Here is a 12,474-nt window from a genome sequence, read left to right as displayed (position 1 = left end):
CTAGACAACCTCTCCTAAGCACATAAAAACACAGTTGTGTCCCATACCACAACACCCATAAAGATCAAACTTGGTTCCTTAACAGGCAACCTAATAACAAGATGGTTCTCCCACCCAAGTACACATAATTTCTCCACAAGATAAATCTCATAGATATAATCTCCAATATGAATCACAAAACACATCACAACATCTAGTCCCATAAATAGTATCCAAGAAATCTCACAAAACCTCTAGTGTTCATCCTAGACTGGTCAACACCTAATTGACTCCAAAATCCAAAGGCATAAACATCACATAGAAAACAAGACAATCTCACAGTTGGGTTTGATTTGAAAATACAAAGTTGAGTTAAACAATAAAGTTTCTAGTTCATGTTTGTAGTGCAAGCTTCAAGTAGATAAGATTCATCGTTTACCCCTGTAATTTAACCCATTCTTATATTCCTATAAATTGCACAATTATCTCTATTCATTTTTAAGTCAATTCTTTCAAAATTATCAAAGGTAATTATTTGTTATTAAATAATACTTATTGATCTTAGAACAAGAAGCTTATAATTTTATAAAACTCAATATTAATAAAATTATATAAGCTTAGAACTTAATTGAACGTCCTTCATCATTAATTAATCTTAATTAAATCATATTTAATTAAATTAATTAATAATTACATAACATATTCATATTAATATACAGTTTATGATTCTAATTTATTTTAATAATAGTTTAATTAAATATTCTAATTAAATATTATCAAAACTTAGTAATCTTTTCTCTTATCTTCCAAATACATAATAATATAAATTAATTAAAACTTTTAATTAATCATTATTAAATTCCTTAAGTATTTATTTTATTAATTATTATTTAGACAATAATAATAATAAACAACGCTATAATTATCATCTAGCATTTATTATTCAACACTTAATAAACTTAATAACTTTAAAACATTTAATAATTTTGATATATATTAAATAACATTCATATTTATTAAATCACATATATTTTGTAATGTAAATTTATTACAATTTAAATTAAATAAATTTTAAAATGTATTAAATTTTATTAAAACAAAATGAAACATATATTATTTAGGCATATTTAAAGGCCCGCCGGCCTGGTACCTGCGACAGCAGGTACCCTGCTGCACGCAGCAACAGCAGAGGTACCGGCTGCCATGGCTTATTAAAGCCGGCAACAGGTGGGGGGGGGGGGGGGGGTAATATCCCCACCCTGCATTATATTATTATTTTTAATTTTTTTTTTTTTTAACAAAACAAAACCCAACAATATATTTCGCCCATTATTAATTTATTTAATTTTTTTTTAAACAATTTCAATTTATTTATATTAACTCCATAGTTAATAAAAATAATCAACAAAAACTTTTATAATATATATATATATATATAACAATAAATAATTTTGTTTTACATTTTTCTTTAATTTATTATATATATATATTTATTTATTTATTTATTTATTTATTTATATATATATAATATAAACAGTTGCCATCTAAATCTGATAGGACGAATATGGCAATGATCAAAATTTTTCTTTCTAAATTAGAATTTACCTTTCTTTCAAACCCTACGTGATTTAAATTAATTTTCTCTATGATTTTCTTCATAAATATGAATAATGAAAGACTAATTTCAATCAATCAGATTTGGACAACAATCAAGATGACAAACAGAATTTCAACCACCCAAACAAACACAGAGCACACAGATATATTTTCCAAATTTAAAAATGCATTCACGAGGTTTCAAACCCTACCTCGTACTGATGCTAAACTTTGACAATAAGATAAAAATTCCTACACAAAATCCTTCAAGCCACGAGAAATTCCTTTCTTTCGCAAACCCTCTGAGTTGCTCTCCAAAACCTGTGTGTGTTCTCAAACTTGTCTCCCAAAAATCTCCCTTGAAAAATGAACCCTCAAATTTGATAAGGAGTTCTCTTCCTACAATCGGGGCACTAATTGTGCGTTTACGCGAGAGGTCTCTTGATCCATCTTGTTAACTCTAAAATCAACCTTTATTTATCTTATCTTTCATATTTTCATGCACGTTAAATGGATTATTAAATCTCTTTATTTAATTTCCACTCAACTTCTATTTTAATCAATTTATAACTTATAAATCTCATGCGCACTTAATGTGATTAAATATCTTTATTAATTTCATATGTTTAATCTTTTCAATTAATTTCTTTTATTTCCAACTCATGCATAAATCATGCGAACTATAATCTTTATGATAATTAAATATCTTTTCACTTTTAATTTCATTTTTAGAAACTTAATTGATAAAAATATTTATTAACTCAAATAACAATAATATTTAGCATTTATTTAGAAATGCACTCTAAATATATTATTATTAAATTAAATAAATATAATCACGTTCTAAATTTAAACTTTAACTTTTATCTCCAATATTTAATTCTCTCTCATTTATTTAATTCATTCATGCACAATTAATTTCTTTTTTAAATTAAAATATTCTTTTATTATTCCTTCATGCACTTTAAGTGAATTGTTAAATTACTTTATTTAACTTTCCACTTTACTTTACTTTAATAAATTTATAACTTTAATCTCATGCGCACTTAATAAAATATCTTAATCAAGTTCATATATTTTATCTTTTAAATTAATCTCTTATATTTAAAACTCATTCATGCGAACTAAAATCTTTTCCATAAATTAATATCTTTCTCCTTTTTAATATATTTTGAACGTTTAATTTGATAAATATTTATTTACTTAAATAAATATAATATTTAGCATTTATTTAAAAATGAACTCTAAATATATTATTATTAAATTAAATAAATATTATCATGTTCTAAATTTAATCTTAAAACTTTTATCTTCCAATTCAATTCTTTATATTTAATTAATTTTTCAATTAATTAAATATAATTAAATATTCAAAAAGTCATAATAATTCTTCATTAAATTAAATTATTAATTTAATCTATTAATTAGACTTAATAAATAGAAAATACATCAAAGACTCACAAAACAATATACGCATAAAATACTCATGGGTTTAAAAAGGGTAGATAGTCTGTTACGAGTCCTCCTTGCAGGACAAGTATTATAGGCTTATGGCTAGGATTGGACCTGATCATTATCTTCCCATTCTCACCATTTGAGTATTTGTAATAGGGCACACTCATCCTGGCAATTCAGGGAAGTCGATGCCCGGTACCTGCATCCTGCATAAAAAATGAGCATGTACATGTATATAATATATCTAAACTAAACAGACAATGGCGAGGAGTGGTTCATCGTGTAGATCCCGACTAGCAGGTGACTGCGACTCCCTCCCTTAACCACATCAAACACGTCAGACAGAAAGATAAAATAAACACGCGCACCATACACATGCAAGTATGGGGTAAATATCGTAAAAATCATAAGTCTAATATCAAATGCGTACATATAATAATGCATCTCTATCAATACAACCTAATCATCATTAAAGACATCATGTTAACATTTTTATGAAAGAAACCACATTTACTAACTAGGATCATCAAAATACCATTAACAACACATGAATGAAATCAACTAAGCAATAATAACCGATGCATTTGTAATTCAAGACATGAAATAATATCATAATATTGTAAATCCAATATCTCTAAACTAATCAATGCATAAAATCAACCTAAAAGAATTTGACAATGATAACAGAAATGCGAACTAGGGGCAAGCACTACATCTCGCACAAGTATTCAAGATACGGGTTATTGGTCATTGGGCTAGGTCGCAACTTAGATACCTCCAAGTAAAAATTATGTTGATGTGGCATCATATTTGGCAAGTCTCATTTTTTGGGCTTATTTTTGAACACATTTGATAAATAGTATACTGATGTGGTATCATATTTGATGATGTGATCTTGAAACCGTACTTTTTGATATTAGAAGCAACAAAAATAAGGATTTCGTCCCATAATACATAACCCAAAGGGCACCATCAACAGATTGTAGCCTTTTTAGTACATTAGCAATATATCGAAGGAAGCAACCGTCATAACTTTTGTCTATCAAAAAAAAATAGAGTCTAACCACAACACTATGGATATTAGACTCTATTTATTATAGCCCTCCACGACTTACTTTGAATGCTACTATTAATACTTGTAATGGTATTAAATATATATATATATATATATATATATAAGGCCAACCATGCCATTGAACATTCAAATCATGAAAAAAACCCTAACCCACTATTAACTTTTATTTCTATTCTTAGTCTTGGATAACAATTGAGCCCACTCTTTAGTTAGGAACTTGAACAATTCATTGAACTTGTCTTCCTAGCCGACCTTTCCTTTATACACCTTCTCCTACAACAAACAAAGAGTGATCGCAAGTTATAATTTGTTTCACCCATATAAATGATCTCCCTTCTAAAGATGAAGCATTTGTGAATGAAGAGCTTTATCTTTCTCCCAAAGTTGTCTTACCCACGATGATATTTTGGTGCAGAAGTGTGGACATCATTAACACTTTTCTCAATACTAATTTAATTCCTTCTCTTAAAACATGTCTCAATGATAATTTGGGCTCTTTAGTTGATAGCTTACATGTATTGGTGGACCATGAGTTTGACCTTTTGAATCTTGACATTTCAATTTTCCCAAAAGAACTGATCCTTCTTCTCATATATACAATTTTTATGCTTCAAAATATGATTATACATCTGATTTAAGAAGGATTAACAATATGATTTCCCCTCCTCCATTTGAAGTAGAAGCACATTATGAAATTGGTTTTGAAATTCTTTCTAAACATAGATATATAATAGAAGTAGTCTTGGGTACTATTAGCCTTAGTTTTGAGTCACCATATTTTAAAACTTTCTCTAGTTTCTTTGAAACCCAAAATCATACATCAAACAAGCCCTTCTTGGTCTCAGGTCTTATAAGCATCACAAGCCTTTGCATATGGAGGTTAATCCTATGACGTCAATGGCAATTCTTATTTCTTGAACCGCTTTGAACCTCTTTGAACTTCAGTTCAAAGTAGTTCAACCAAAACATTTTAACACTAACCTTTTTCTGTAGGTGGGACCCACTAAGCATATTGGAGATGCATGTTTGAACCTCTTCGAACCTCTTTGAACCTCAGTTTGAAGTAGTTCAAAGTAGTTCTATTATTGAAGGCTTTTGCGCATGAGTGTCAATGATTCCTGAAGGACAACTATTTCCTGAGAAATTATTTGAGATGTTAGAAATAATGAATGAAGATCTTGTCTAATTTATTTTCATTTGAGATGAAAGATCAATTTTCATCATGATTAAAGAAGAAAAATCTTTCATCTCAGAGTTAGATTATTTGTCAGAAATTTGTAATTATTGCAAGGACATATGCAAAAGATGATCATCTAATGGTGTCTTGTCATAGTTTCGAGCATGCAAATTAGGCTGCAACAAAATCGCCATGAATACCTCATAATGAGGAAGCACTTTCACCAGTATGTCTCCTTCCCTTTTAAAACATAAGTTTCCCACTTAATTTTTTTATCATGTGAAGAGGCGAATCAAAGGAGGAAGAGCAAAAAGCAAAGAAAAGAGGTTTGGTTTTCTCCTGGCGAATTACACATGAGAATACAAGAAATCCCTTGTTCTTTCTTCTGTGTGTTTTGAAGAACAAAAGCAATGTTGGGATTTTATTTCCTTTGTTTAGAATGAGGTTTGTTTTGCATTTCTTCAAAAATATTTCTAGTTTAGAGTGTAAGAGGCCTATCATTTTTTATACTAATTTGGAAGGTGTAAAGGTTGAAAAGCTACAAGGAAATTTTCTTGAGCAAGCTGATGAAGTTGATGGTTGTTAAGAGATTCTAACAAGTGGTCTAATTGAAGTTATGGCTTTTCCCCCTACCCTTCTGAGTCCTGAGCTACTCCAGTTGTGCATTGATCATCATGATGTGAGAACCAAAAGTATTTTGAATAAAGATGGGGAACCAATGTTGTCCATCTCTAGGGAGACTATCTCATTAGTATTGTGTCTACTAGAGTGTACCATTGTTGCTTTTAGCCCTACCCAATCTTTAGTTGAATACCAAGAAAATCCAAACAAATATCGTAACATGTTGGTTAGGAAATGGATGGAGACTAATTATAAAGGTGGCTCAAGACTGCCCAAAATAATTACCAAGGATCATATGAAGCCTCATGTTCATAACCTCATGGTTTTATTGCACTGAGGTAAAGGTTCTACATATGTTTTTCTCTTTCAAGATCAGATGTACTGTTACATAGAGATCATCCTGAAAGGAGAACAATTGTTAGATTGGGTGGAATTGTTAGCCAGTTCGTTGAGAAGTCAACTCAAATACTCTAAGGTATCTAGAAAAGATTTTTATGTCTTCCTATCTGACCTATTGCATTGCATGTGTTAGCAATATTACTTCTCTTTCTCATGAAACTTGGAACGAAGACGCAACTATCTTCCAATATTGTCCCCTACTCAAAAGGGATAGAGTATTGGAAGATTTTTGGAAAACACATGATGTTCTAATAGAAAGTGTGCATTTGAACCTCAAAAAAGCACCGATGTTGAGGATATTCCCGGAGCCCGAAAAGCTGATTCAAATGTACATGAGCTATTTCATTCCATTTCCTAAGTTTACATACTTACAAATAGGGGGATTTGAAGAAGAACTGGTGAAATTGCCCTGGTATGCTTTAGATTGTTTTATCATATCTAAGATTTGTAGACAAATATTTTCAATGATTAAGGATAATCTACCTTAGGAGGAGTGGGAATCCATTTTCCTTGTTAAGCTTGGTTATTTAAACTGTAGCAATATGATCAATGCCTCAGTGGTTGAAAGAAACTTTCTCGGCTTCAATTTCAGATCCTACCAGAGAAGGAGGAATTTTGACAATAAAGGGTTCACAGCTAAAGTACTTGGCTTGAAGGGTCAATCATTGACGATTCCTCACTTAGAAGATCTATGGCAAGATTGTAATGATGAGAAAGAAGTGATAAAGAGGGACCATTCAAGGTTAAAACTTTTGCAAATTAATTCTCTCAAATTGAAATTTCAATTGGAAGGGGTAGTAGAGGATGATTCAAATATTATTGAACTAGGATGGGAAGAGGAAAACGAACTAAAATAATTAGAAGTGGATTGGAGTCAGGGTGAAGAAGATGATATAAACTTGAGAACCAGATCTATTCTCACCCATATAGATAATTGGTTAAGAAGAAGAAATATGAAAGTTATCAATGAAAAGCAAACCATATGAAAGTTATCAATGAAAAGCAAACCACAAAGTCCCCAAAAGTGGTTTCTTTCTCTGAAACATTAACCTCTGACATCTCAATTTCATCTCATGTTATAGGTAACACTTTGGCTCCCAATAAGCAAAAAATAACAGTGTCTCCTAAAAAAATCATGGCCGCTAGAACTAGGTCTAAGATTAAATCTGAAGCACTCATGCAATAGGAGATTTAGAAGGGGAAAATGATGACTAAAGGACAAGAGCTCACCTTTTCGGATACTCAAGACGGTGATGTACAGTTAATAGAGGCTCCTAAGTCAGACCGGCCTAACTTCATGACTCCTCCTAGAGAAAATCAAGGGATGATAGCTACCCCTACCATTCCATCATGGTTGTTTAATTCAGTCAGCAAGAAACAAAGCCTTCAACCGGTGTCTACACCAATGAAATATATCATCACCAAATATGCAGATTAAGAGTGATACACATTTGATCAAAGACTCAGTGATCAGAAAGGTGATGGTAGAGGTGGCTACCTATAAACAGAAAGATGAGTCTGGAGAAATTGATGTAGAAGTTTTTAAAGTCACCACTATAGAATTGGGGGCCATCATCAGAGACACTAGTAATCACTTCTTTAAATTTTTTGCAGATCACATGCTAACCTAGTTTGAAAAGGATAGTAGAGAAAATAAAGAACTAGAAGGGCTAGTAATCGCTATGGCTACTTATATAGACTCCCTAATGAATTTGGATGCCCTTCCATTAGTTCAGACTCCGCAATCTCTCGATCCCAATTCATTAGATAGCTAGCAATTGGTTAAGCAAATGCAAAGGGGTAAATTACTCTCAAACGCAATACAAGAATAGGTGGGATCCATTGTAAAAGAAGGTAGTAAATTTATTCTAGATTTTACTACCATGTACATGGAAGGGGAGGAGTTGTTAGGTGAAATTCAAACACTTGTGCCAGTGTGGGAGGTTGATCAGAATCGATGCCAAGCTATTGTGTTCCAAGTCCATGAAGTTGAAAAATATGGAGTGTTGAAGTTTCTGAACGAGAATCCCATGAAAACTATAGACTCATGCATGTTGTCCATCCTCAAAAGTAATATGGGTTGGAAGGAGTCGATTTACAAAGAAGCCATTGAAGAAATGGGATCAGTGGAAGCTGAAATTGTTGGGATGCATAAAGAACTCCTAAAAGATATGCAAATTGTTAACCCTACAGGGATCTTACCGTTTGAAGATGGAAATATGGACTCCGAGGTCTTAACCAAAAATTTCAATGATGTCATGATAGGAATCAGGGACAATGACACACCTACTTATGGAGACATCACCACCCTGGCCAACATTGAGTCAATGTTATATTTGAAGAAGAACCTCATGCTGAGATAAAGTCGCAGGATAAAAGAGCTTAAGTGGAAAAATAATGGTTGCAAGTCAACGCTACTCAACTTGAAAAATCCTCCCTCTCATGTGATGCAGGAATTTACAAAAGCCTTCAGAAGCTGGAAGCTAGTCAAACAGACCATGGTAGATGGAGAGAAGGCTGTCAAAGGTGTTTAGTTGAAGACAATTACTCTCTGTTTTGATTTTCAAATTGTTTTAAAACTATTTCCTTTTCTCGTAACTGTTTCCAACCTAAAGGCTGGACTTTAATGGAGGCCTTTCAGGTTTATAAAAAGACTATAAATGTTGGAGCATTCAGCTAGAACAGGGTTAGATTTTGAATATATATATATATATATATATATATATATATATATATATATATATATATATATATATATATATATATATATATATCATATTTTGCTATGCTTTAAAACTTGGCATTTGAAGTGAAATTAGTCATGGTTACTTTGTGGGTTGTGATAGTTAATTTTGTATGATATTTGTTGCTATTTCTTTTGTTGTTCACTTATATTTATCATTCCCCAAGTTTGGTTTGAGTTGTTATAAAGTTTAAGTTCATAGTTAATCTTGCTTAGTTGTGGAAAGACTGTGTACTTTTTATTTATTTATTTTTTGAATATGTGATCTATCACCTCAATACCCATGAGTACATGAGTGTCCCTTAATCACTTTCTGGAAAAATTGTACATTCAGTTAATTTTGATCTTTTTAAATTCCTTGATAAATTATTTGTAAAGGGAGTTGTACCTATAAAAATTCAAAGGGAAATGAATAAGATAACTTTTACCCAACTGTTGTGAACTTTATTGAATTTTCCAGCCTTGGGCATAGATTGAATTTTTGTTTTAGTAGGAAAGACAATCTGTTCACTAACAGGTACATAGAACAAGGTGTTAAGGTTTGTGAAATTAACAACACACTTTTTTAATAGAACAAATGTTTAGTTTTCCAACCTTATTCTTTGTTTACATTCCTTTATCTATTATTTAGTGCTTATATGCCACCTTCTAGCAAGTAATCACATCTTTCTTCCAAGAAAAATGATTTATCCATCTTTCTTATGCTCTATCTAGGCAATAGATAATCTTGATGAAATTCCTCAATGCTTTTTTTATTACTCTTCCTCTAAAATATACGAAGAATGTTGCCAACACAATACAAAAGATTTGTTTTTGTATATGTCATTGAGTATTTGGCCTTCCCACTAGTGAATGTAACACCTTGAGGGGTAAAATATCAAAAACTTCTTAACATTAGTATCATTCACATTATAAGGGCACGAAGCTTTTTCTTTGTCATGACCCTCATAATTAATCATTTATATTCAACTAATGGCAAGTAGGATTTTAGAGAAATTAAATAAGGCCTTTGGCATTTATTTAATTTAAGACAGAATGGTGTTGAAATGATTGAACTTAATAAATATGAATTGCTCAATTAAGGCAAGGACATAAGAAGAAAAGTAATTGTACTTTGAATTACTTGAACAAATAAGGGTAAAACTTATTTGATCTATATTGGAAGAAAGGATAGATTAACTTATTGAATAGTAGGATTTATTTAATTATCATTTTAGAAGAATGATCAAAGCAAGTGGATTTGTAGGGTAGATTTGGTGTGATGATTGGTAAAATATAAATTTAAAATTTATGTGTTTACAATAAGCATATTATGTATATGGATAAAAAAATCTTTAACATTTTGTACTTGTCTAAAACATTTCCTCAAAATATAAACATAACTAAATGATTAAATGACAAATGGATATGTGCAAACTCCACCATTACAAATCAAAAATTAAAATTAATTTTTTTTTTGTTAAAATAACAATATCTTAGTAATACAAAAGCAAAAATAAAATTAAAAACATATCATAATATGCAATCAAATGTTTATATATTGAATTCTCTAGAAGTGTTTGATTTGTTTGATAATATTGTGTTTATATTTAAATTTTTATATTGAAATGAATCTTATACAAACACATACAACATTATGATTGCTAGAAACACATATTACTCCATACATGTAGAGTGCATATTTCTTTGTTCAAAGATTGCTAACACTAATCATGTAGAACTTGAAAGTCATGTTGATGATGAGTATACAAAATGGAGTGATGAATTTTGTTTTAGTTAGTTCCACAACAAGATCATTGAGTTACATGATAAATTTGAACTTCTTGGTTAATGAAACTTTGACATAAAATATAATTAGAACCATTATTAATTATCGTATACTTTACACCAAACAACCACAAAATAAAATAAAATAAGGAATCTAGTTGAAAACACAATCCTTCACATAATTTAAGTGGAAAACTTTTTTTTATTCAAGAAAATTGTTTAAAAACTACAAACAAATGATTACATTAGTCCAAGAGGATTGCAGCATGAAGATACAAAGAATGCATTACAAAGTTGATCACAACTAAACAAAACTACGTTGCAAGTGACCAGCTCGCAGGTCGAAGAACTAGAACTAAGCTTCCACATACATCATACATCTAAAATGAAACATATAGACTATTTATTCTCAAAAACTTATAAGAAGCTATAATATCTCACCTCCCTAAATCTACAAAAACTGATACTTTATCTCATCCAATTGTCTTTATTGTCTTGCTCTATCTTTACACTTAATCTTCAATTATGAACATAAGAAAGCTGATTCAAACAAAAATTTCTATGTAAAATGCTCTAGAATGTCTACTTCTTGATGAAAACATGATTGGTAAATAGTTCCCAACATCTACTTCTCCAAATATGTAACTGCATTGCCACATAGAAACTAAAACCACATTTGTATGAAGGACGAGCCCGAGAATTGCCTCCTTCCAACTTAAGTTGTGATGAAAAATAATAAGGAAATGATGAAATATGACATTTCATCTCCTTCTAAGTCTAAGACAACTCCAAAAGATAGGTTTTCAATTTTCAGATTGATGACAAAATGGGCACAAATTGGCATGTCGTGACAAGAATCTTAATTAATCACCAACTGGTAATCTTTGGTGTAAAACTTTCCAAGATAAAATATGTGGTATTTTCCTCAACTTTAGATTTCCAAATTTGAGATCTCAAGTTAAGCCATTTCCTTTCTAAATACCTACAGTTCCATTTATTATTAAGATGTGTGTTTATTTTATGCTTAGAAGAATCTTTTAAGTATATTTTTTTAAGGGGAAGCAAGAAAAATGAAAATTTCTAACCACAATCTTTGAATATGTTGCACTACAAGGGAGAACACAACTTCATAAGGAGTTCCTGAGAAATCAGTGCCCTAACAAAAAATAGAAAATCCTTTAATCTTCTATGGAGATGAAAACATCCCTTGATATCTTGCCAATCAAACTAATCAAGAGAATTGAATTCCTATACATGTCGCCAAAATGTTTAATTCCTTTTTCCAAAAAGATACTGGGTTTTTTTAGGAAAACTTACAACTAAAGGTTGTCCATGATATTGTATAAGCTTGTTCCACCAAATTGAAGAACGAGCAAAGCTAAAGCCATGTTGTAATGAATTTTTCCTCCATCCCAAACAACTACAAACCAACTTCCAAGCTTTCCAAAGGGATTGCAAAGGAAGTGAACCTTTAATAAGGAAAAAGAGGCAAGTACAAATATTTCCACCATCCCGCGATGTATCACCACTTATTCATATCGACAAGAACAATTCTATTATGCACCAAGGTGTTCCATGGTTCATATCCTAAAATAGCTCTTAGCATCCATTTAGAAGATTAAAAAATACCCCGAGTCTTAGGATCCAAGAGGCCCAACCCTG

Source organism: Cupressus sempervirens, chromosome 6 (genome assembly GCF_028749045.1).
Source record: "Cupressus sempervirens isolate cs-2001-9-10 chromosome 6, ASM2874904v1, whole genome shotgun sequence".
Taxonomy (NCBI): domain Eukaryota; kingdom Viridiplantae; phylum Streptophyta; class Pinopsida; order Cupressales; family Cupressaceae; genus Cupressus; species Cupressus sempervirens.
The sequence above is the reverse complement of the archived record's forward strand: the minus strand, read 5'-3'. Positions refer to the sequence as shown.